Source organism: Heptranchias perlo, chromosome 12 (assembly GCF_035084215.1).
Source record: "Heptranchias perlo isolate sHepPer1 chromosome 12, sHepPer1.hap1, whole genome shotgun sequence".
Lineage (NCBI taxonomy): Eukaryota > Metazoa > Chordata > Chondrichthyes > Hexanchiformes > Hexanchidae > Heptranchias > Heptranchias perlo.
The window spans coordinates 68,122,671-68,143,171 of NC_090336.1; the positions used below are offsets into that span (position 1 = coordinate 68,122,671).

General features: G+C 51.2%; 21 non-coding genes across 21 annotated transcripts; all 21 read right to left on the bottom strand.

The window, feature by feature from the left end:
• Positions 1 to 154: 154 nt before the first annotated feature.
• Positions 155 to 345, bottom strand: LOC137328276 (U2 spliceosomal RNA). The gene has a single exon (XR_010964758.1). It is a non-coding gene; the product is annotated as a U2 spliceosomal RNA (small nuclear RNA).
• Positions 346 to 1,157: 812 nt separating this feature from the next.
• On the bottom strand, positions 1,158 to 1,348 carry LOC137328170 (U2 spliceosomal RNA). The gene has a single exon (XR_010964658.1). It is a non-coding gene; the product is annotated as a U2 spliceosomal RNA (small nuclear RNA).
• An 812-nt stretch (positions 1,349 to 2,160) lies between these two features.
• LOC137328171 (U2 spliceosomal RNA) lies at positions 2,161 to 2,351 on the bottom strand. The gene has a single exon (XR_010964659.1). It is a non-coding gene; the product is annotated as a U2 spliceosomal RNA (small nuclear RNA).
• Positions 2,352 to 3,163: 812 nt separating this feature from the next.
• Positions 3,164 to 3,354, bottom strand: LOC137328172 (U2 spliceosomal RNA). The gene has a single exon (XR_010964660.1). It is a non-coding gene; the product is annotated as a U2 spliceosomal RNA (small nuclear RNA).
• Positions 3,355 to 4,166: 812 nt separating this feature from the next.
• On the bottom strand, positions 4,167 to 4,357 carry LOC137328173 (U2 spliceosomal RNA). Its single transcript, XR_010964661.1, has one exon. It is a non-coding gene; the product is annotated as a U2 spliceosomal RNA (small nuclear RNA).
• An 812-nt stretch (positions 4,358 to 5,169) lies between these two features.
• LOC137328175 (U2 spliceosomal RNA) lies at positions 5,170 to 5,360 on the bottom strand. Its single transcript, XR_010964663.1, has one exon. It is a non-coding gene; the product is annotated as a U2 spliceosomal RNA (small nuclear RNA).
• An 813-nt stretch (positions 5,361 to 6,173) lies between these two features.
• On the bottom strand, positions 6,174 to 6,364 carry LOC137328176 (U2 spliceosomal RNA). Its single transcript, XR_010964664.1, has one exon. It is a non-coding gene; the product is annotated as a U2 spliceosomal RNA (small nuclear RNA).
• An 816-nt stretch (positions 6,365 to 7,180) lies between these two features.
• LOC137328187 (U2 spliceosomal RNA) lies at positions 7,181 to 7,371 on the bottom strand. The gene has a single exon (XR_010964674.1). It is a non-coding gene; the product is annotated as a U2 spliceosomal RNA (small nuclear RNA).
• Positions 7,372 to 8,183: 812 nt separating this feature from the next.
• Positions 8,184 to 8,374, bottom strand: LOC137328277 (U2 spliceosomal RNA). Its single transcript, XR_010964759.1, has one exon. It is a non-coding gene; the product is annotated as a U2 spliceosomal RNA (small nuclear RNA).
• An 813-nt stretch (positions 8,375 to 9,187) lies between these two features.
• LOC137330753 (U2 spliceosomal RNA) lies at positions 9,188 to 9,378 on the bottom strand. Its single transcript, XR_010965177.1, has one exon. It is a non-coding gene; the product is annotated as a U2 spliceosomal RNA (small nuclear RNA).
• Positions 9,379 to 10,190: 812 nt separating this feature from the next.
• On the bottom strand, positions 10,191 to 10,381 carry LOC137328228 (U2 spliceosomal RNA). The gene has a single exon (XR_010964711.1). It is a non-coding gene; the product is annotated as a U2 spliceosomal RNA (small nuclear RNA).
• Positions 10,382 to 11,193: 812 nt separating this feature from the next.
• LOC137330884 (U2 spliceosomal RNA) lies at positions 11,194 to 11,384 on the bottom strand. Its single transcript, XR_010965304.1, has one exon. It is a non-coding gene; the product is annotated as a U2 spliceosomal RNA (small nuclear RNA).
• An 812-nt stretch (positions 11,385 to 12,196) lies between these two features.
• Positions 12,197 to 12,387, bottom strand: LOC137330885 (U2 spliceosomal RNA). Its single transcript, XR_010965305.1, has one exon. It is a non-coding gene; the product is annotated as a U2 spliceosomal RNA (small nuclear RNA).
• Positions 12,388 to 13,199: 812 nt separating this feature from the next.
• On the bottom strand, positions 13,200 to 13,390 carry LOC137330886 (U2 spliceosomal RNA). The gene has a single exon (XR_010965306.1). It is a non-coding gene; the product is annotated as a U2 spliceosomal RNA (small nuclear RNA).
• Positions 13,391 to 14,202: 812 nt separating this feature from the next.
• LOC137328154 (U2 spliceosomal RNA) lies at positions 14,203 to 14,393 on the bottom strand. Its single transcript, XR_010964641.1, has one exon. It is a non-coding gene; the product is annotated as a U2 spliceosomal RNA (small nuclear RNA).
• Positions 14,394 to 15,205: 812 nt separating this feature from the next.
• On the bottom strand, positions 15,206 to 15,396 carry LOC137328135 (U2 spliceosomal RNA). Its single transcript, XR_010964623.1, has one exon. It is a non-coding gene; the product is annotated as a U2 spliceosomal RNA (small nuclear RNA).
• Positions 15,397 to 16,208: 812 nt separating this feature from the next.
• Positions 16,209 to 16,399, bottom strand: LOC137328136 (U2 spliceosomal RNA). The gene has a single exon (XR_010964624.1). It is a non-coding gene; the product is annotated as a U2 spliceosomal RNA (small nuclear RNA).
• Positions 16,400 to 17,211: 812 nt separating this feature from the next.
• On the bottom strand, positions 17,212 to 17,402 carry LOC137330887 (U2 spliceosomal RNA). Its single transcript, XR_010965307.1, has one exon. It is a non-coding gene; the product is annotated as a U2 spliceosomal RNA (small nuclear RNA).
• An 812-nt stretch (positions 17,403 to 18,214) lies between these two features.
• Positions 18,215 to 18,405, bottom strand: LOC137328137 (U2 spliceosomal RNA). The gene has a single exon (XR_010964625.1). It is a non-coding gene; the product is annotated as a U2 spliceosomal RNA (small nuclear RNA).
• Positions 18,406 to 19,217: 812 nt separating this feature from the next.
• LOC137330888 (U2 spliceosomal RNA) lies at positions 19,218 to 19,408 on the bottom strand. Its single transcript, XR_010965308.1, has one exon. It is a non-coding gene; the product is annotated as a U2 spliceosomal RNA (small nuclear RNA).
• Positions 19,409 to 20,220: 812 nt separating this feature from the next.
• On the bottom strand, positions 20,221 to 20,411 carry LOC137328138 (U2 spliceosomal RNA). Its single transcript, XR_010964626.1, has one exon. It is a non-coding gene; the product is annotated as a U2 spliceosomal RNA (small nuclear RNA).
• Positions 20,412 to 20,501: the final 90 nt, after the last annotated feature.

Genomic DNA, 20,501 nt, shown 5'->3' on the forward strand with positions numbered 1-20,501 from the left:
AACGCGGAGCGAGCAACAACCTACGAAGGAAAGGAGAGCATGGTCAAGCAGCTGTAAAAAGTTTTCCTTCTTTTATAACAATATTGACTACAGTAATAACATATGGCCCAAAAAAGAAACAACATCTGTTTTTTGTTTTTCGAATCTCCCCGAGGGGAGCTGCACCGATCCTGGAAGCACTGCGATACCAGGTCGATGCGCGGAGTGGACGGAGCAAGCTCTCGTTCCATCTCCCTGTTCCAAAAATCAATTTAATATTTGGTCCCCAGATAGGGGACGTATCAAATATTAAACTGATAAGAACAGAAACGACACTGGATATTAGCCAAAAGGCCGAGAAGCGATAACCGATAAACTCCCGCTCCTGCTCCAGTCTTCCTCGGACTCTCTCTTCTTCTTCAAAATGGTGTTGGGTGACTGAGCTTAGGTGTGAAGAGTGGCCGGCAAACTTTGAGCAACACAATATTTTTTACCAGAACATCTAACCAAGATGAAAAGCCATCTGCGTAACACCCCCCTTCCCTTTGGCTGAGGTAACACGATCACAGCTTTTGCATTTTCGGGTGCTTAATCAACGGGCGCGCAGGATCTCAATGGAGCGCAGAATCGGTCCTGCAGCTGCCAAGTAAAGTCTGGGGTTTGCTAAGGCTGGTTCCCTGCAATAAGTCGTAGGAGACAGGCAGGGTGGCATGGGAATAGACTGCAGCAGGCGTGGCGGGCAGGGCGGGGTTCATGTGCCCAACACCACCAACCCCCATCCACCCACCCATCCTTTTCCAATGGAGGCGCCCGTGCCTGCAGTCACACGGAAATCCAACAGGGGGCAACCTCCAGCTTAGCTGTCGAGCGGGAAACGTGGTCAGGCCTCACCCTGAAATATAGGCCAAGTCCCCATGGACAGATACGGGAAGAAAAACACAATGGTGGCTGCTTACCTTGCTGAGCAGGAGTGAAAGTGGCGTCAGCGGCGTTGGCAACATGGCACAACGGCCGGGCGAGGAACAACGCGGAGCGAGCAACAACCTACGAAGGAAAGGAGAGCATGGTCAAGCAGCTGTAAAAAGTTTTCCTTCTTTTATAACAATATTGACTACAGTAATAACATATGGCCCAAAAAAGAAACAAAATCTGTTTTTTGTTTTTCGAATCTCCCCGAGGGGAGCTGCACCGATCCTGGAAGCACTGCGATACCAGGTCGATGCGCGGAGTGGACGGAGCAAGCTCTCGTTCCATCTCCCTGTTCCAAAAATCAATTTAATATTTGGTCCCCAGATAGGGGACGTATCAAATATTAAACTGATAAGAACAGAAACTACACTGGATCTTAGCCAAAAGGCCGAGAAGCGATAACCGGTAAACTCCCGCTCCTGCTCCAGTCTTCCTCGGACTCTCTCTTCTTCTTCAAAATGGTGTTGGGTGACTGAGCTTAGGTGTGAAGAGTGGCCGGCAAACTTTGAGCAACACAATATTTTTTACCAGAACATCTAACCAAGATGAAAAGCCATCTGCGTAACACCCCCCTTCCCTTTGGCTGAGGTAACACGATCACAGCTTTTGCATTTTCGGGTGCTTAATCAACGGGCGCGCAGGATCTCAATGGAGCGCAGAATCGGTCCTGCAGCTGCCAAGTAAAGTCTGGGGTTTGCTAAGGCTGGTTCCCGGCAATAAGTCGTAGGAGACAGGCAGGGTGGCATGGGAATAGACTGCAGCAGGCGTGGCGGGCAGGGCGGGGTGCATGTGCCCAACACCACCAACCCCCATCCACCCACCCATCCTTTTCCAATGGAGGCGCCCGTGCCTGCAGTCACACGGAAATCCAACAGGGGGCAACCTCCAGCTTAGCTGTCGAGCGGGAAACGTGGTGAGGCCTCACCCTGAAATATAGGCCAAGTCCCCATGGACAGATACGGGAAGAAAAACACAATGGTGGCTGCTTACCTTGCTGGGCAGGTGTGAAAGTGGCGTCAGCGGCGTTGGCAACATGGCACAACGGCCGGGCGAGGAACAACGCGGAGCGAGCAACAACCTACGAAGGAAAGGAGAGCATGGTCAAGCAGCTGTAAAAAGTTTTCCTTCTTTTATAACAATATTGACTACAGTAATAACATATGGCCCAAAAAAGAAACAAAATCTGTTTTTTGTTTTTCGAATCTCCCCGAGGGGAGCTGCACCGATCCTGGAAGCACTGCGATACCAGGTCGATGCGCGGAGTGGACGGAGCAAGCTCTCGTTCCATCTCCCTGTTCCAAAAATCAATTTAATATTTGGTCCCCAGATAGGGGACGTATCAAATATTAAACTGATAAGAACAGAAACTACACTGGATCTTAGCCAAAAGGCCGAGAAGCGATAACCGGTAAACTCCCGCTCCTGCTCCAGTCTTCCTCGGACTCTCTCTTCTTCTTCAAAATGGTGTTGGGTGACTGAGCTTAGGTGTGAAGAGTGGCCGGCAAACTTTGAGCAACACAATATTTTTTACCAGAACATCTAACCAAGATGAAAAGCCATCTGCGTAACACCCCCCTTCCCTTTGGCTGAGGTAACACGATCACAGCTTTTGCATTTTCGGGTGCTTAATCAACGGGCGCGCAGGATCTCAATGGAGCGCAGAATCGGTCCTGCAGCTGCCAAGTAAAGTCTGGGGTTTGCTAAGGCTGGTTCCCGGCAATAAGTCGTAGGAGACAGGCAGGGTGGCATGGGAATAGACTGCAGCAGGCGTGGCGGGCAGGGCGGGGTGCATGTGCCCAACACCACCAACCCCCATCCACCCACCCATCCTTTTCCAATGGAGGCGCCCGTGCCTGCAGTCACACGGAAATCCAACAGGGGGCAACCTCCAGCTTAGCTGTCGAGCGGGAAACGTGGTGAGGCCTCACCCTGAAATATAGGCCAAGTCCCCATGGACAGATACGGGAAGAAAAACACAATGGTGGCTGCTTACCTTGCTGAGCAGGAGTGAAAGTGGCGTCAGCGGCGTTGGCAACATGGCACAACGGCCGGGCGAGGAACAACGCGGAGCGAGCAACAACCTACGAAGGAAAGGAGAGCATGGTCAAGCAGCTGTAAAAAGTTTTCCTTCTTTTATAACAATATTGACTACAGTAATAACATATGGCCCAAAAAAGAAACAAAATCTGTTTTTTGTTTTTCGAATCTCCCCGAGGGGAGCTGCACCGATCCTGGAAGCACTGCGATACCAGGTCGATGCGCGGAGTGGACGGAGCAAGCTCTCGTTCCATCTCCCTGTTCCAAAAATCAATTTAATATTTGGTCCCCAGATAGGGGACGTATCAAATATTAAACTGATAAGAACAGAAACTACACTGGATCTTAGCCAAAAGGCCGAGAAGCGATAACCGGTAAACTCCCGCTCCTGCTCCAGTCTTCCTCGGACTCTCTCTTCTTCTTCAAAATGGTGTTGGGTGACTGAGCTTAGGTGTGAAGAGTGGCCGGCAAACTTTGAGCAACACAATATTTTTTACCAGAACATCTAACCAAGATGAAAAGCCATCTGCGTAACACCCCCCTTCCCTTTGGCTGAGGTAACACGATCACAGCTTTTGCATTTTCGGGTGCTTAATCAACGGGCGCGCAGGATCTCAATGGAGCGCAGAATCGGTCCTGCAGCTGCCAAGTAAAGTCTGGGGTTTGCTAAGGCTGGTTCCCGGCAATAAGTCGTAGGAGACAGGCAGGGTGGCATGGGAATAGACTGCAGCAGGCGTGGCGGGCAGGGCGGGGTGCATGTGCCCAACACCACCAACCCCCATCCACCCACCCATCCTTTTCCAATGGAGGCGCCCGTGCCTGCAGTCACACGGAAATCCAACAGGGGGCAACCTCCAGCTTAGCTGTCGAGCGGGAAACGTGGTGAGGCCTCACCCTGAAATATAGGCCAAGTCCCCATGGACAGATACGGGAAGAAAAACACAATGGTGGCTGCTTACCTTGCTGGGCAGGTGTGAAAGTGGCGTCAGCGGCGTTGGCAACATGGCACAACGGCCGGGCGAGGAACAACGCGGAGCGAGCAACAACCTACGAAGGAAAGGAGAGCATGGTCAAGCAGCTGTAAAATGTTTTCCTTCTTTTATAACAATATTGACTACAGTAATAACATATGGCCCAAAAAAGAAACAAAATCTGTTTTTTGTTTTTCGAATCTCCCCGAGGGGAGCTGCACCGATCCTGGAAGCACTGCGATACCAGGTCGATGCGCGGAGTGGACGGAGCAAGCTCTCGTTCCATCTCCCTGTTCCAAAAATCAATTTAATATTTGGTCCCCAGATAGGGGACGTATCAAATATTAAACTGATAAGAACAGAAACTACACTGGATCTTAGCCAAAAGGCCGAGAAGCGATAACCGGTAAACTCCCGCTCCTGCTCCAGTCTTCCTCGGACTCTCTCTTCTTCTTCAAAATGGTGTTGGGTGACTGAGCTTAGGTGTGAAGAGTGGCCGGCAAACTTTGAGCAACACAATATTTTTTACCAGAACATCTAACCAAGATGAAAAGCCATCTGCGTAACACCCCCCTTCCCTTTGGCTGAGGTAACACGATCACAGCTTTTGCATTTTCGGGTGCTTAATCAACGGGCGCGCAGGATCTCAATGGAGCGCAGAATCGGTCCTGCAGCTGCCAAGTAAAGTCTGGGGTTTGCTAAGGCTGGTTCCCGGCAATAAGTCGTAGGAGACAGGCAGGGTGGCATGGGAATAGACTGCAGCAGGCGTGGCGGGCAGGGCGGGGTGCATGTGCCCAACACCACCAACCCCCATCCACCCACCCATCCTTTTCCAATGGAGGCGCCCGTGCCTGCAGTCACACGGAAATCCAACAGGGGGCAACCTCCAGCTTAGCTGTCGAGCGGGAAACGTGGTGAGGCCTCACCCTGAAATATAGGCCAAGTCCCCATGGACAGATACGGGAAGAAAAACACAATGGTGGCTGCTTACCTTGCTGAGCAGGAGTGAAAGTGGCGTCAGCGGCGTTGGCAACATGGCACAACGGCCGGGCGAGGAACAACGCGGAGCGAGCAACAACCTACGAAGGAAAGGAGAGCATGGTCAAGCAGCTGTAAAAAGTTTTCCTTCTTTTATAACAATATTGACTACAGTAATAACATATGGCCCAAAAAAGAAACAAAATCTGTTTTTTGTTTTTCGAATCTCCCCGAGGGGAGCTGCACCGATCCTGGAAGCACTGCGATACCAGGTCGATGCGCGGAGTGGACGGAGCAAGCTCTCGTTCCATCTCCCTGTTCCAAAAATCAATTTAATATTTGGTCCCCAGATAGGGGACGTATCAAATATTAAACTGATAAGAACAGAAACTACACTGGATCTTAGCCAAAAGGCCGAGAAGCGATAACCGGTAAACTCCCGCTCCTGCTCCAGTCTTCCTCGGACTCTCTCTTCTTCTTCAAAATGGTGTTGGGTGACTGAGCTTAGGTGTGAAGAGTGGCCGGCAAACTTTGAGCAACACAATATTTTTTACCAGAACATCTAACCAAGATGAAAAGCCATCTGCGTAACACCCCCCTTCCCTTTGGCTGAGGTAACACGATCACAGCTTTTGCATTTTCGGGTGCTTAATCAACGGGCGCGCAGGATCTCAATGGAGCGCAGAATCGGTCCTGCAGCTGCCAAGTAAAGTCTGGGGTTTGCTAAGGCTGGTTCCCGGCAATAAGTCGTAGGAGACAGGCAGGGTGGCATGGGAATAGACTGCAGCAGGCGTGGCGGGCAGGGCGGGGTGCATGTGCCCAACACCACCAACCCCCATCCACCCACCCATCCTTTTCCAATGGAGGCGCCCGTGCCTGCAGTCACACGGAAATCCAACAGGGGGCAACCTCCAGCTTAGCTGTCGAGCGGGAAACGTGGTGAGGCCTCACCCTGAAATATAGGCCAAGTCCCCATGGACAGATACGGGAAGAAAAACACAATGGTGGCTGCTTACCTTGCTGGGCAGGTGTGAAAGTGGCGTCAGCGGCGTTGGCAACATTGGGGAAACGGCCGGGCGAGGAACAACGCGGAGCGAGCATCAACCTCCGAAGGAATGGAGAGCATGGTCAAGCAGCTGTAAAAAGTTTTCCTTCTTTTATAACAATATTGACTACAGTAATAACATATGGTCCAAAAAAGAAACAAAATCTGTTTTTTGTTTTTCGAATCTCCCCGAGGGGAGCTGCACCGATCCTGGAAGCACTGCGATACCAGGTCGATGCGCGGAGTGGACGGAGCAAGCTCTCGTTCCATCTCCCTGTTCCAAAAATCAATTTAATATTTGGTCCCCAGATAGGGGACGTATCAAATATTAAACTGATAAGAACAGAAACTACACTGGATCTTAGCCAAAAGGCCGAGAAGCGATAACCGGTAAACTCCCGCTCCTGCTCCATTCTTCCTCGGACTCTCTCTTCTTCTTCAAAATGGTGTTGGGTGACTGAGCTTAGGTGTGAAGAGTGGCCGGCAAACTTTGAGCAACACAATATTTTTTACCAGAACATCTAACCAAGATGAAAAGCCATCTCCGTAACACCCCCCTTCCCTTTGGCTGAGGTAACACGATCACAGCTTTTGCATTTTCGGGTGCTTAATCAACGGGCGCGCAGGATCTCAATGGAGCGCAGAATCGGTCCTGCAGCTGCCAAGTAAAGTCTGGGGTTTGCTAAGGCTGGTTCCCGGCAATAAGTCGTAAGAGACAGGCAGGGTGGCATGGGAATAGACTGCAGCAGGCGTGGCGGGCAGGGCGGGGTGCATGTGCCCAACACCACCAACCCCCTTCCACCCACCCACCCATCCTTTTCCAATGGAGGCGCCCGTGCCTGCAGTCGCACGGAAATCCAACAGGGGGCAACCTCCAGCTTAGCTGTCGAGCGGGAAACGTGGTGAGGCCTCACCCTGAAATATAGGCCAAGTCCCCATGGACAGATACGGGAAGAAAAACACAATGGTGGCTGCTTACCTTGCTGAGCAGGAGTGAAAGTGGCGTCAGCGGCGTTGGCAACATGGCACAACGGCCGGGCGAGGAACAACGCGGAGCGAGCAACAACCTACGAAGGAAAGGAGAGCATGGTCAAGCAGCTGTAAAAAGTTTTCCTTCTTTTATAACAATATTGACTACAGTAATAACATATGGCCCAAAAAAGAAACAAAATCTGTTTTTTGTTTTTCGAATCTCCCCGAGGGGAGCTGCACCGATCCTGGAAGCACTGCGATACCAGGTCGATGCGCGGAGTGGACGGAGCAAGCTCTCGTTCCATCTCCCTGTTCCAAAAATCAATTTAATATTTGGTCCCCAAATAGGGGACGTATCAGATATTAAACTGATAAGAACAGAAACTACACTGGATCTTAGCAAAAAGGCCGAGAAGCGATAACCGGTAAACTCCCGCTCCTGCTCCATTCTTCCTCGGACTCTCTCTTCTTCTTCAAAATGGTGTTGGGTGACTGAGCTTAGGTGTGAAGAGTGGCCGGCAAACTTTGAGCAACACAATATTTTTTACCAGAACATCTAACCAAGATGAAAAGCCATCTCCGTAACACCCCCCTTCCCTTTGGCTGAGGTAACATGATCACAGCTTTTGCATTTTCGGGTGCTTAATCAACGGGCGCGCAGGATCTCAATGGAGCGCAGAATCGGTCCTGCAGCTGCCAAGTAAAGTCTGGGGTTTGCTAAGGCTGGTTCCCGGCAATAAGTCGTAGGAGACAGGCAGGGTGGCATGGGAATAGACTGCAGCAGGCGTGGCGGGCAGGGCGGGGTGCATGTGCCCAACACCACCAACCCCCATCCACCCACCCATCCTTTTCCAATGGAGGCGCCCGTGCCTGCAGTCGCACGGAAATCCAACAGGGGGCAACCTCCAGCTTAGCTGTCGAGCGGGAAACGTGGTGAGGCCTCACCCTGAAATATAGGCCAAGTCCCCATGGACAGATACGGGAAGAAAAACACAATGGTGGCTGCTTACCTTGCTGAGCAGGAGTGAAAGTGGCGTCAGCGGCGTTGGCAACATGGCACAAAGGCCGGGCGAGGAACAACGCGGAGCGAGCAACAACCTACGAAGGAAAGGAGAGCATGGTCAAGCAGCTGTAAAAAGTTTTCCTTCTTTTATAACAATATTGACTACAGTAATAACATATGGCCCAAAAAAGAAACAACATCTGTTTTTTGTTTTTCGAATCTCCCCGAGGGGAGCTGCACCGATCCTGGAAGCACTGCGATACCAGGTCGATGCGCGGAGTGGACGGAGCAAGCTCTCGTTCCATCTCCCTGTTCCAAAAATCAATTTAATATTTGGTCCCCAGATAGGGGACGTATCAAATATTAAACTGATAAGAACAGAAACGACACTGGATATTAGCCAAAAGGCCGAGAAGCGATAACCGATAAACTCCCGCTCCTGCTCCAGTCTTCCTCGGACTCTCTCTTCTTCTTCAAAATGGTGTTGGGTGACTGAGCTTAGGTGTGAAGAGTGGCCGGCAAACTTTGAGCAACACAATATTTTTTACCAGAACATCTAACCAAGATGAAAAGCCATCTGCGTAACACCCCCCTTCCCTTTGGCTGAGGTAACACGATCACAGCTTTTGCATTTTCGGGTGCTTAATCAACGGGCGCGCAGGATCTCAATGGAGCGCAGAATCGGTCCTGCAGCTGCCAAGTAAAGTCTGGGGTTTGCTAAGGCTGGTTCCCTGCAATAAGTCGTAGGAGACAGGCAGGGTGGCATGGGAATAGACTGCAGCAGGCGTGGCGGGCAGGGCGGGGTTCATGTGCCCAACACCACCAACCCCCATCCACCCACCCATCCTTTTCCAATGGAGGCGCCCGTGCCTGCAGTCACACGGAAATCCAACAGGGGGCAACCTCCAGCTTAGCTGTCGAGCGGGAAACGTGGTCAGGCCTCACCCTGAAATATAGGCCAAGTCCCCATGGACAGATACGGGAAGAAAAACACAATGGTGGCTGCTTACCTTGCTGGGCAGGTGTGAAAGTGGCGTCAGCGGCGTTGGCAACATTGGGGGAACGGCCGGGCGACGAACAACACGGAGCGAGCATCAACCTCCGAAGGAATGGAGAGCATGGTCAAGCAGCTGTAAAAAGTTTTCCTTCTTTTATAACAATATTGACTACAGTAATAACATATGGTCCAAAAAAGAAACAAAATCTGTTTTTTGTTTTTCGAATCTCCCCGAGGGGAGCTGCACCGATCCTGGAAGCACTGCGATACCAGGTCGATGCGCGGAGTGGACGGAGCAAGCTCTCGTTCCATCTCCCTGTTCCAAAAATCAATTTAATATTTGGTCCCCAGATAGGGGACGTATCAGATATTAAACTGATAAGAACAGAAACTACACTGGATCTTAGCCAAAAGGCCGAGAAGCGATAACCGGTAAACTCCCGCTCCTGCTCCATTCTTCCTCGGACTCTCTCTTCTTCTTCAAAATGGTGTTGGGTGACTGAGCTTCGGTGTGAAGAGTGGCCGGCAAACTTTGAGCAACACAATATTTTTTACCAGAACATCTAACCAAGATGAAAAGCCATCTCCGTAACACCCCCCTTCCCTTTGGCTGAGGTAACACGATCACAGCTTTTGCATTTTCGGGTGCTTAATCAACGGGCGCGCAGGATCTCAATGGAGCGCAGAATCGGTCCTGCAGCTGCCAAGTAAAGTCTGGGGTTTGCTAAGGCTGGTTCCCGGCAATAAGTCGTAAGAGACAGGCAGGGTGGCATGGGAATAGACTGCAGCAGGCGTGGCGGGCAGGGCGGGGTGCATGTGCCCAACACCACCAACCCCCATCCACCCACCCATCCTTTTCCAATGGAGGCGCCCGTGCCTGCAGTCGCACGGAAATCCAACAGGGGGCAACCTCCAGCTTAGCTGTCGAGCGGGAAACGTGGTGAGGCCTCACCCTGAAATATAGGCCAAGTCCCCATGGACAGATACGGGAAGAAAAACACAATGGTGGCTGCTTACCTTGCTGAGCAGGAGTGAAAGTGGCGTCAGCGGCGTTGGCAACATGGCACAACGGCCGGGCGAGGAACAACGCGGAGCGAGCAACAACCTACGAAGGAAAGGAGAGCATGGTCAAGCAGCTGTAAAAAGTTTTCCTTCTTTTATAACAATATTGACTACAGTAATAACATATGGTCCAAAAAAGAAACAAAATCTGTTTTTTGTTTTTCGAATCTCCCCGAAGGGAGCTGCACCGATCCTGGAAGCACTGCTGTACCAGGTCGATGCGCGGAGTGGACGGAGCAAGCTCTCGTTCCATCTCCCTGTTCCAAAAATCAATTTAATATTTGGTCCCCAGATAGGGAACGTATCAGATATTAAACTGATAAGAACAGAAACTACACTGGATCTTAGACAAAAGGCCGAGAAGCGATAACCGGTAAACTCCCGCTCCTGCTCCATTCTTCCTCGGACTCTCTCTTCTTCTTCAAAATGGTGTTGGGTGACTGAGCTTCGGTGTGAAGAGTGGCCGGCAAACTTTGAGCAACACAATATTTTTTACCAGAACATCTAACCAAGATGAAAAGCCATCTCCGTAACACCCCCCTTCCCTTTGGCTGAGGTAACACGATCACAGCTTTTGCATTTTCGGGTGCTTAATCAACGGGCGCGCAGGATCTCAATGGAGCGCAGAATCGGTCCTGCAGCTGCCAAGTAAAGTCTGGGGTTTGCTAAGGCTGGTTCCCGGCAATAAGTCGTAGGAGACAGGCAGGGTGGCATGGGAATAGACTGCAGCAGGCGTGGCGGGCAGGGCGGGGTGCATGTTCCCAACACCACCAACCCCCATCCACCCACCCATCCTTTTCCAATGGAGGCGCCCGTGCCTGCAGTCGCACGGAAATCCAACAGGGGGCAACCTCCAGCTTAGCTGTCGAGCGGGAAACGTGGTGAGGCCTCACCCTGAAATATAGGCCAAGTCCCCATGGACAGATACGGGAAGAAAAACACAATGGTGGCTGCTTACCTTGCTGAGCAGGAGTGAAAGTGGCGTCAGCGGCGTTGGCAACATGGCACAACGGCCGGGCGAGGAACAACGCGGAGCGAGCAACAACCTACGAAGGAAAGGAGAGCATGGTCAAGCAGCTGTAAAAAGTTTTCCTTCTTTTATAACAATATTGACTACAGTAATAACATATGGTCCAAAAAAGAAACAAAATCTGTTTTTTGTTTTTCGAATCTCCCCGAAGGGAGCTGCACCGATCCTGGAAGCACTGCTGTACCAGGTCGATGCGCGGAGTGGACGGAGCAAGCTCTCGTTCCATCTCCCTGTTCCAAAAATCAATTTAATATTTGGTCCCCAGATAGGGGACGTATCAGATATTAAACTGATAAGAACAGAAACTACACTGGATCTTAGCCAAAAGGCCAAGAAGCGATAACCGGTAAACTCCCGCTCCTGCTCCATTCTTCCTCGGACTCTCTCTTCTTCTTCAAAATGGTGTTGGGTGACTGAGCTTCGGTGTGAAGAGTGGCCGGCAAACTTTGAGCAACACAATATTTTTTACCAGAACATCTAACCAAGATGAAAAGCCATCTCCGTAACACCCCCCTTCCCTTTGGCTGAGGTAACACGATCACAGCTTTTGCATTTTCGGGTGCTTAATCAACGGGCGCGCAGGATCTCAATGGAGCGCAGAATCGGTCCTGCAGCTGCCAAGTAAAGTCTGGGGTTTGCTAAGGCTGGTTCCCGGCAATAAGTCGTAGGAGACAGGCAGGGTGGCATGGTAATAGACTGCAGCAGGCGCGGCGGGCAGGGCGGGGTGCATGTGCCCAACACCACCAACCCCCATCCACCCACCCATCCTTTTCCAATGGAGGCGCCCGTGCCTGCAGTCGCACGGAAATCCAACAGGGGGCAACCTCCAGCTTAGCTGTCGAGCGGGAAACGTGGTGAGGCCTCACCCTGAAATATAGGCCAAGTCCCCATGGACAGATACGGGAAGAAAAACACAATGGTGGCTGCTTACCTTGCTGAGCAGGAGTGAAAGTGGCGTCAGCGGCGTTGGCAACATGGCACAACGGCCGGGCGAGGAACAACGCGTAGCGAGCAACAACCTACGAAGGAAAGGAGAGCATGGTCAAGCAGCTGTAAAAAGTTTTCCTTCTTTTATAACAATATTGACTACAGTAATAACATATGGTCCAAAAAAGAAACAAAATCTGTTTTTTGTTTTTCGAATCTCCCCGAAGGGAGCTGCACCGATCCTGGAAGCACTGCTGTACCAGGTCGATGCGCGGAGTGGACGGAGCAAGCTCTCGTTCCATCTCCCTGTTCCAAAAATCAATTTAATATTTGGTCCCCAGATAGGGGACGTATCAGATATTAAACTGATAAGAACAGAAACTACACTGGATCTTAGCCAAAAGGCCAAGAAGCGATAACCGGTAAACTCCCGCTCCTGCTCCATTCTTCCTCGGACTCTCTCTTCTTCTTCAAAATGATGTTGGGTGACTGAGCTTCGGTGTGAAGAGTGGCCGGCAAACTTTGAGCAACACAATATTTTTTACCAGAACATCTAACCAAGATGAAAAGCCATCTCCGTAACACCCCCCTTCCCTTTGGCTGAGGTAACACGATCACAGCTTTTGCATTTTCGGGTGCTTAATCAACGGGCGCGCAGGATCTCAATGGAGCGCAGAATCGGTCCTGCAGCTGCCAAGTAAAGTCTGGGGTTTGCTAAGGCTGGTTCCCGGCAATAAGTCGTAGGAGACAGGCAGGGTGTCATGGGAATAGACTACAGCAGGCGTGGCGGGCAGGGCGGGGTGCATGTGCCCAACACCACCAACCCCCATCCACCCACCCATCCTTTTCCAATGGAGGCGCCCGTGCCTGCAGTCGCACGGAAATCCAACAGGGGGCAACCTCCAGCTTAGCTGTCGAGCGGGAAACGTGGTGAGGCCTCACCCTGAAATATAGGCCAAGTCCCCATGGACAGATACGGGAAGAAAAACACAATGGTGGCTGCTTACCTTGCTGAGCAGGAGTGAAAGTGGCGTCAGCGGCGTTGGCAACATGGCACAACGGCCGGGCGAGGAACAACGCGGAGCGAGCAACAACCTACGAAGGAAAGGAGAGCATGGTCAAGCAGCTGTAAAAAGTTTTCCTTCTTTTATAACAATATTGACTACAGTAATAACATATGGTCCAAAAAAGAAACAAAATCTGTTTTTTGTTTTTCGAATCTCCCCGAAGGGAGCTGCACCGATCCTGGAAGCACTGCTGTACCAGGTCGATGCGCGGAGTGGACGGAGCAAGCTCTCGTTCCATCTCCCTGTTCCAAAAATCAATTTAATATTTGGTCCCCAGATAGGGGACGTATCAGATATTAAACTGATAAGAACAGAAACTACACTGGATCTTAGCCAAAAGGCCAAGAAGCGATAACCGGTAAACTCCCGCTCCTGCTTCATTCTTCCTCGGACTCTCTCTTCTTCTTCAAAATGGTGTTGGGTGACTGAGCTTCGGTGTGAAGAGTGGCCGGCAAACTTTGAGCAACACAATATTTTTTACCAGAACATCTAACCAAGATGAAAAGCCATCTCCGTAACACCCCCCTTCCCTTTGGCTGAGGTAACACGATCACAGCTTTTGCATTTTCGGGTGCTTAATCAACGGGCGCGCAGGATCTCAATGGAGCGCAGAATCGGTCCTGCAGCTGCCAAGTAAAGTCTGGGGTTTGCTAAGGCTGGTTCCCGGCAATAAGTCGTAGGAGACAGGCAGGGTGGCATGGGAATAGACTGCAGCAGGCGTGGCGGGCAGGGCGGGGTGCATGTGCCCAACACCACCAACCCCCATCCACCCACCCATCCTTTTCCAATGGAGGCGCCCGTGCCTGCAGTCGCACGGATATCCAACAGGGGGCAACCTCCAGCTTAGCTGTCGAGCGGGAAACGTGGTGAGGCCTCACCCTGCAATATAGGCCAAGTCCCCATGGACAGATACGGGAAGAAAAACACAATGGTGGCTGCTTACCTTGCTGGGCAGGAGTGAAAGTGGCGTCAGCGGCGTTGGCAACATGGCACAACGGCCGGGCGAGGAACAACGCGGAGCGAGCAACAACCTCCGAAGGAAAGGAGAGCATGGTCAAGCAGCTGTAAAAAGTTTTCCTTCTTTTATAACAATATTGACTACAGTAATAACATATGGTCCAAAAAAGAAACAAAATCTGTTTTTTGTTTTTCGAATCTCCCCGAGGGGAGCTGCACCGATCCTGGAAGCACTGCGATACCAGGTCGATGCGCGGAGTGGACGGAGCAAGCTCTCGTTCCATCTCCCTGTTCCAAGAATCAATTTAATATTTGGTCCCCAGATAGGGGACGTATCAGATATTAAACTGATAAGAACAGAAACTACACTGGATCTTAGCCAAAAGGCCAAGAAGCGATAACCGGTAAACTCCCGCTCCTGCTCCATTCTTCCTCGGACTCTCTCTTCTTCTTCAAAATGGTGTTGGGTGACTGAGCTTAGGTGTGAAGAGTGGCCGGCAAACTTTGAGCAACACAATATTTTTTACCAGAACATCTAACCAAGATGAAAAGCCATCTCCGTAACACCCCCCTTCCCTTTGGCTGAGGTAACACGATCACAGCTTTTGCATTTTCGGGTGCTTAATCAACGGGCGCGCAGGATCTCAATGGAGCGCAGAATCGGTCCTGCAGCTGCCAAGTAAAGTCTGGGGTTTGCTAAGGCTGGTTCCCGGCAATAAGTCGTAAGAGACAGGCAGGGTGGCATGGGAATAGACTGCAGCAGGCGTGGCGGGCAGGGCGGGGTGCATGTGCCCAACACCACCAACCCCCATCCACCCACCCATTCTTTTCCAATGGAGGCGCCCGTGCCTGCAGTCGCACGGAAATCCAACAGGGGGCAACCTCCAGCTTAGCTGTCGAGCGGGAAACGTGGTGAGGCCTCACCCTGAAATATAGGCCAAGTCCCCATGGACAGATACGGGAAGAAAAACACAATGGTGGCTGCTTACCTTGCTGAGCAGGAGTGAAAGTGGCGTCAGCGGCGTTGGCAACATGGCACAACGGCCGGGCGAGGAACAACGCGTAGCGAGCAACAACCTACGAAGGAAAGGAGAGCATGGTCAAGCAGCTGTAAAAAGTTTTCCTTCTTTTATAACAATATTGACTACAGTAATAACATATGGCCCAAAAAAGAAACAAAATCTGTTTTTTGTTTTTCGAATCTCCCCGAGGGGAGCTGCACCGATCCTGGAAGCACTGCGATACCAGGTCGATGCGCGGAGTGGACGGAGCAAGCTCTCGTTCCATCTCCCTGTTCCAAGAATCAATTTAATATTTGGTCCCCAGATAGGGGACGTATCAGATATTAAACTGATAAGAACAGAAACTACACTGGATCTTAGCCAAAAGGCCGAGAAGCGATAACCGGTAAACTCCCGCTCCTGCTCCATTCTTCCTCGGACTCTCTCTTCTTCTTCAAAATGGTGTTGGGTGACTGAGCTTAGGTGTGAAGAGTGGCCGGCAAACTTTGAGCAACACAATATTTTTTACCAGAACATCTAACCAAGATGAAAAGCCATCTCCGTAACACCCCCCTTCCCTTTGGCTGAGGTAACACGATCACAACTTTTGCATTTTCGGGTGCTTAATCAACGGGCGCGCAGGATCTCAATGGAGCGCAGAATCGGTCCTGCAGCTGCCAAGTAAAGTCTGGGGTTTGCTAAGGCTGGTTCCCGGCAATAAGTCGTAGGAGACAGGCAGGGTGGCATGGGAATAGACTGCAGCAGGCGTGGCGGGCAGGGCGGGGTGCATGTGCCCAACACCACCAACCCCCATCCACCCACCCATCCTTTTCCAATGGAGGCGCCCGTGCCTGCAGTCGCACGGAAATCCAACAGGGGGCAACCTCCAGCTTAGCTGTCGAGCGGGAAACGTGGTGAGGCCTCACCCTGAAATATAGGCCAAGTCCCCATGGACAGATACGGGAAGAAAAACACAATGGTGGCTGCTTACCTTGCTGGGCAGGAGTGAAAGTGGCGTCAGCGGCGTTGGCAACATGGCACAACGGCCGGGCGAGGAACAACGCGGAGCGAGCAACAACCTACGAAGGAAAGGAGAGCATGGTCAAGCAGCTGTAAAAAGTTTTCCTTCTTTTATAACAATATTGACTACAGTAATAACATATGGTCCAAAAAAGAAACAAAATCTGTTTTTTGTTTTTCGAATCTCCCCGAGGGGAGCTGCACCGATCCTGGAAGCACTGCGATACCAGGTCGATGCGCGGAGTGGACGGAGCAAGCTCTCGTTCCATCTCCCTGTTCCAAGAATCAATTTAATATTTGGTCCCCAGATAGGGGACGTATCAGATATTAAACTGATAAGAACAGAAACTACACTGGATCTTAGCCAAAAGGCCGAGAAGCGATAACCGGTAAACTCCCGCTCCTGCTCCATTCTTCCTCGGACTCTCTCTTCTTCTTCAAAATGGTGTTGGGTGACTGAGCTTAGGTGTGAAGAGTGGCCGGCAAACTTTGAGCAACACAATATTTTTTACCAGAACATCTAACCAAGATGAAAAGCCATCTCCGTAACACCCCCCTTCCCTTTGGCTGAGGTAACACGATCACAGCTTTTGCATTTTCGGGTGCTTAATCAACGGGCGCGCAGGATCTCAATGGAGCGCAGAATCGGTCCTGCAGCTGCCAAGTAAAGTCTGGGGTTTGCTAAGGCTGGTTCCCGGCAATAAGTCGTAAGAGACAGGCAGGGTGGCATGGGAATAGACTGCAGCAGGCGTGGCGGGCAGGGCGGGGTGCATGTGCCCAACACCACCAACCCCCATCCACCCACCCATCCTTTTCCAATGGAGGCGCCCGTGCCTGCAGTCGCACGGAAATCCAACAGGGGTCAACCTCCAGCTTAGCTGTCGAGCGGGAAACGTGGTGAGGCCTCACCCTGAAATATAGGCCAAGTCCCCATGGACAGATACGGGAAGAAAAACACAATGGTGGCTGCTTACCTTGCTGAGCAGGAGTGAAAGTGGCGTCAGCGGCGTTGGCAACATGGCACAACGGCCGGGCGAGGAACAACGCGGAGCGAGCAACAACCTACGAAGGAAAGGAGAGCATGGTCAAGCAGCTGTAAAAAGTTTTCCTTCTTTTATAACAATATTGACTACAGTAATAACATATGGTCCAAAAAAGAAACAAAATCTGTTTTTTGTTTTTCGAATCTCCCCGAAGGGAGCTGCACCGATCCTGGAAGCACTGCTGTACCAGGTCGATGCGCGGAGTGGACGGAGCAAGCTCTCGTTCCATCTCCCTGTTCCAAAAATCAATTTAATATTTGGTCCCCAGATAGGGGACGTATCAGATATTAAACTGATAAGAACAGAAACTACACTGGATCTTAGCCAAAAGGCCAAGAAGCGATAACCGGTAAACTCCCGCTCCTGCTCCATTCTTCCTCGGACTCTCTCTTCTTCTTCAAAATGGTGTTGGGTGACTGAGCTTCGGTGTGAAGAGTGGCCGGCAAACTTTGAGCAACACAATATTTTTTACCAGAACATCTAACCAAGATGAAAAGCCATCTCCGTAACACCCCCCTTCCCTTTGGCTGAGGTAACACGATCACAGCTTTTGCATTTTCGGGTGCTTAATCAACGGGCGCGCAGGATCTCAATGGAGCGCAGAATCGGTCCTGCAGCTGCCAAGTAAAGTCTGGGGTTTGCTAAGGCTGGTTCCCGGCAATAAGTCGTAGGAGACAGGCAGGGTGGCATGGGAATAGACTGCAGCAGGCGTGGCGGGCAGGGCGGGGTGCATGTGCCCAACACCACCAACCCCCATCCACCCACCCATCCTTTTCCAATGGAGGCGCCCGTGCCTGCAGTCGCACGGAAATCCAACAGGGGGCAACCTCCAGCTTAGCTGTCGAGCGGGAAACGTGGTGAGGCCTCACCCTGAAATATAGGCCAAGTCCCCATGGACAGATACGGGAAGAAAAACACAATGGTGGCTGCTTACCTTGCTGGGCAGGAGTGAAAGTGGCGTCAGCGGCGTTGGCAACATGGCACAACGGCCGGGCGAGGAACAACGCGGAGCGAGCAACAACCTACGAAGGAAAGGAGAGCATGGTCAAGCAGCTGTAAAAAGTTTTCCTTCTTTTATAACAATATTGACTACAGTAATAACATATGGTCCAAAAAAGAAACAAAATCTGTTTTTTGTTTTTCGAATCTCCCCGAGGGGAGCTGCACCGATCCTGGAAGCACTGCGATACCAGGTCGATGCGCGGAGTGGACGGAGCAAGCTCTCGTTCCATCTCCCTGTTCCAAGAATCAATTTAATATTTGGTCCCCAGATAGGGGACGTATCAGATATTAAACTGATAAGAACAGAAACTACACTGGATCTTAGCCAAAAGGCCGAGAAGCGATAACCGGTAAACTCCCGCTCCTGCTCCATTCTTCCTCGGACTCTCTCTTCTTCTTCAAAATGGTGTTGGGTGACTGAGCTTAGGTGTGAAGAGTGGCCGGCAAACTTTGAGCAACACAATATTTTTTACCAGAACATCTAACCAAGATGAAAAGCCATCTCCGTAACACCCCCCTTCCCTTTGGCTGAGGTAACACGATCACAGCTTTTGCATTTTCGGGTGCTTAATCAACGGGCGCGCAGGATCTCAATGGAGCGCAGAATCGGTCCTGCAGCTGCCAAGTAAAGTCTGGGGTTTGCTAAGGCTGGTTCCCGGCAATAAGTCGTAAGAGACAGGCAGGGTGGCATGGGAATAGACTGCAGCAGGCGTGGCGGGCAGGGCGGGGTGCATGTGCCCAACACCACCAACCCCCATCCACCCACCCATCCTTTTCCAATGGAGGCGCCCGTGCCTGCAGTCGCACGGAAATCCAACAGGGGGCAACCTCCAGCTTAGCTGTCGAGCGGGAAACGTGGTGAGGCCTCACCCTGAAATATAGGCCAAGTCCCCATGGACAGATACGGGAAGAAAAACACAATGGTGGCTGCTTACCTTGCTGAGCAGGAGTGAAAGTGGCGTCAGCGGCGTTGGCAACATGGCACAACGGCCGGGCGAGGAACAACGCGGAGCGAGCAACAACCTACGAAGGAAAGGAGAGCATGGTCAAGCAGCTGTAAAAAGTTTTCCTTCTTTTATAACAATATTGACTACAGTAATAACATATGGTCCAAAAAAGAAACAAAATCTGTTTTTTGTTTTTCGAATCTCCCCGAAGGGAGCTGCACCGATCCTGGAAGCACTGCTGTACCAGGTCGATGCGCGGAGTGGACGGAGCAAGCTCTCGTTCCATCTCCCTGTTCCAAAAATCAATTTAATATTTGGTCCCCAGATAGGGGACGTATCAGATATTAAACTGATAAGAACAGAAACTACACTGGATCTTAGCCAAAAGGCCAAGAAGCGATAACCGGTAAACTCCCGCTCCTGCTCCATTCTTCCTCGGACTCTCTCTTCTTCTTCAAAATGGTGTTGGGTGACTGAGCTTCGGTGTGAAGAGTGGCCGGCAAACTTTGAGCAACACAATATTTTTTACCAGAACATCTAACCAAGATGAAAAGCCATCTCCGTAACACCCCCCTTCCCTTTGGCTGAGGTAACACGATCACAGCTTTTGCATTTTCGGGTGCTTAATCAACGGGCGCGCAGGATCTCAATGGAGCGCAGAATCGGTCCTGCAGCTGCCAAGTAAAGTCTGGGGTTTGCTAAGGCTGGTTCCCGGCAATAAGTCGTAGGAGACAGGCAGGGTGGCATGGGAATAGACTGCAGCAGGCGTGGCGGGCAGGGCGGGGTGCATGTGCCCAACACCACCAACCCCCATCCACCCACCCATCCTTTTCCAATGGAGGCGCCCGTGCCTGCAGTCGCACGGAAATCCAACAGGGGGCAACCTCCAGCTTAGCTGTCGAGCGGGAAACGTGGTGAGGCCTCACCCTGAAATATAGGCCAAGTCCCCATGGACAGATACGGGAAGAAAAACACAATGGTGGCTGCTTACCTTGCTGGGCAGGAGTGAAAGTGGCGTCAGCGGCGTTGGCAACATGGCACAACGGCCGGGCGAGGAACAACGCGGAGCGAGCAACAACCTACGAAGGAAAGGAGAGCATGGTCAAGCAGCTGTAAAAAGTTTTCCTTCTTTTATAACAATATTGACTACAGTAATAACATATGGTCCAAAAAAGAAACAAAATCTGTTTTTTGTTTTTCGAATCTCCCCGAGGGGAGCTGCACCGATCCTGGAAGCACTGCGATACCAGGTCGATGCGCGGAGTGGACGGAGCAAGCTCTCGTTCCATCTCCCTGTTCCAAGAATCAATTTAATATTTGGTCCCCAGATAGGGGACGTATCAGATATTAAACTGATAAGAACAGAAACTACACTGGATCTTAGCCAAAAGGCCGAGAAGCGATAACCGGTAAACTCCCGCTCCTGCTCCATTCTTCCTCGGACTCTCTCTTCTTCTTCAAAATGGTGTTGGGTGACTGAGCTTAGGTGTGAAG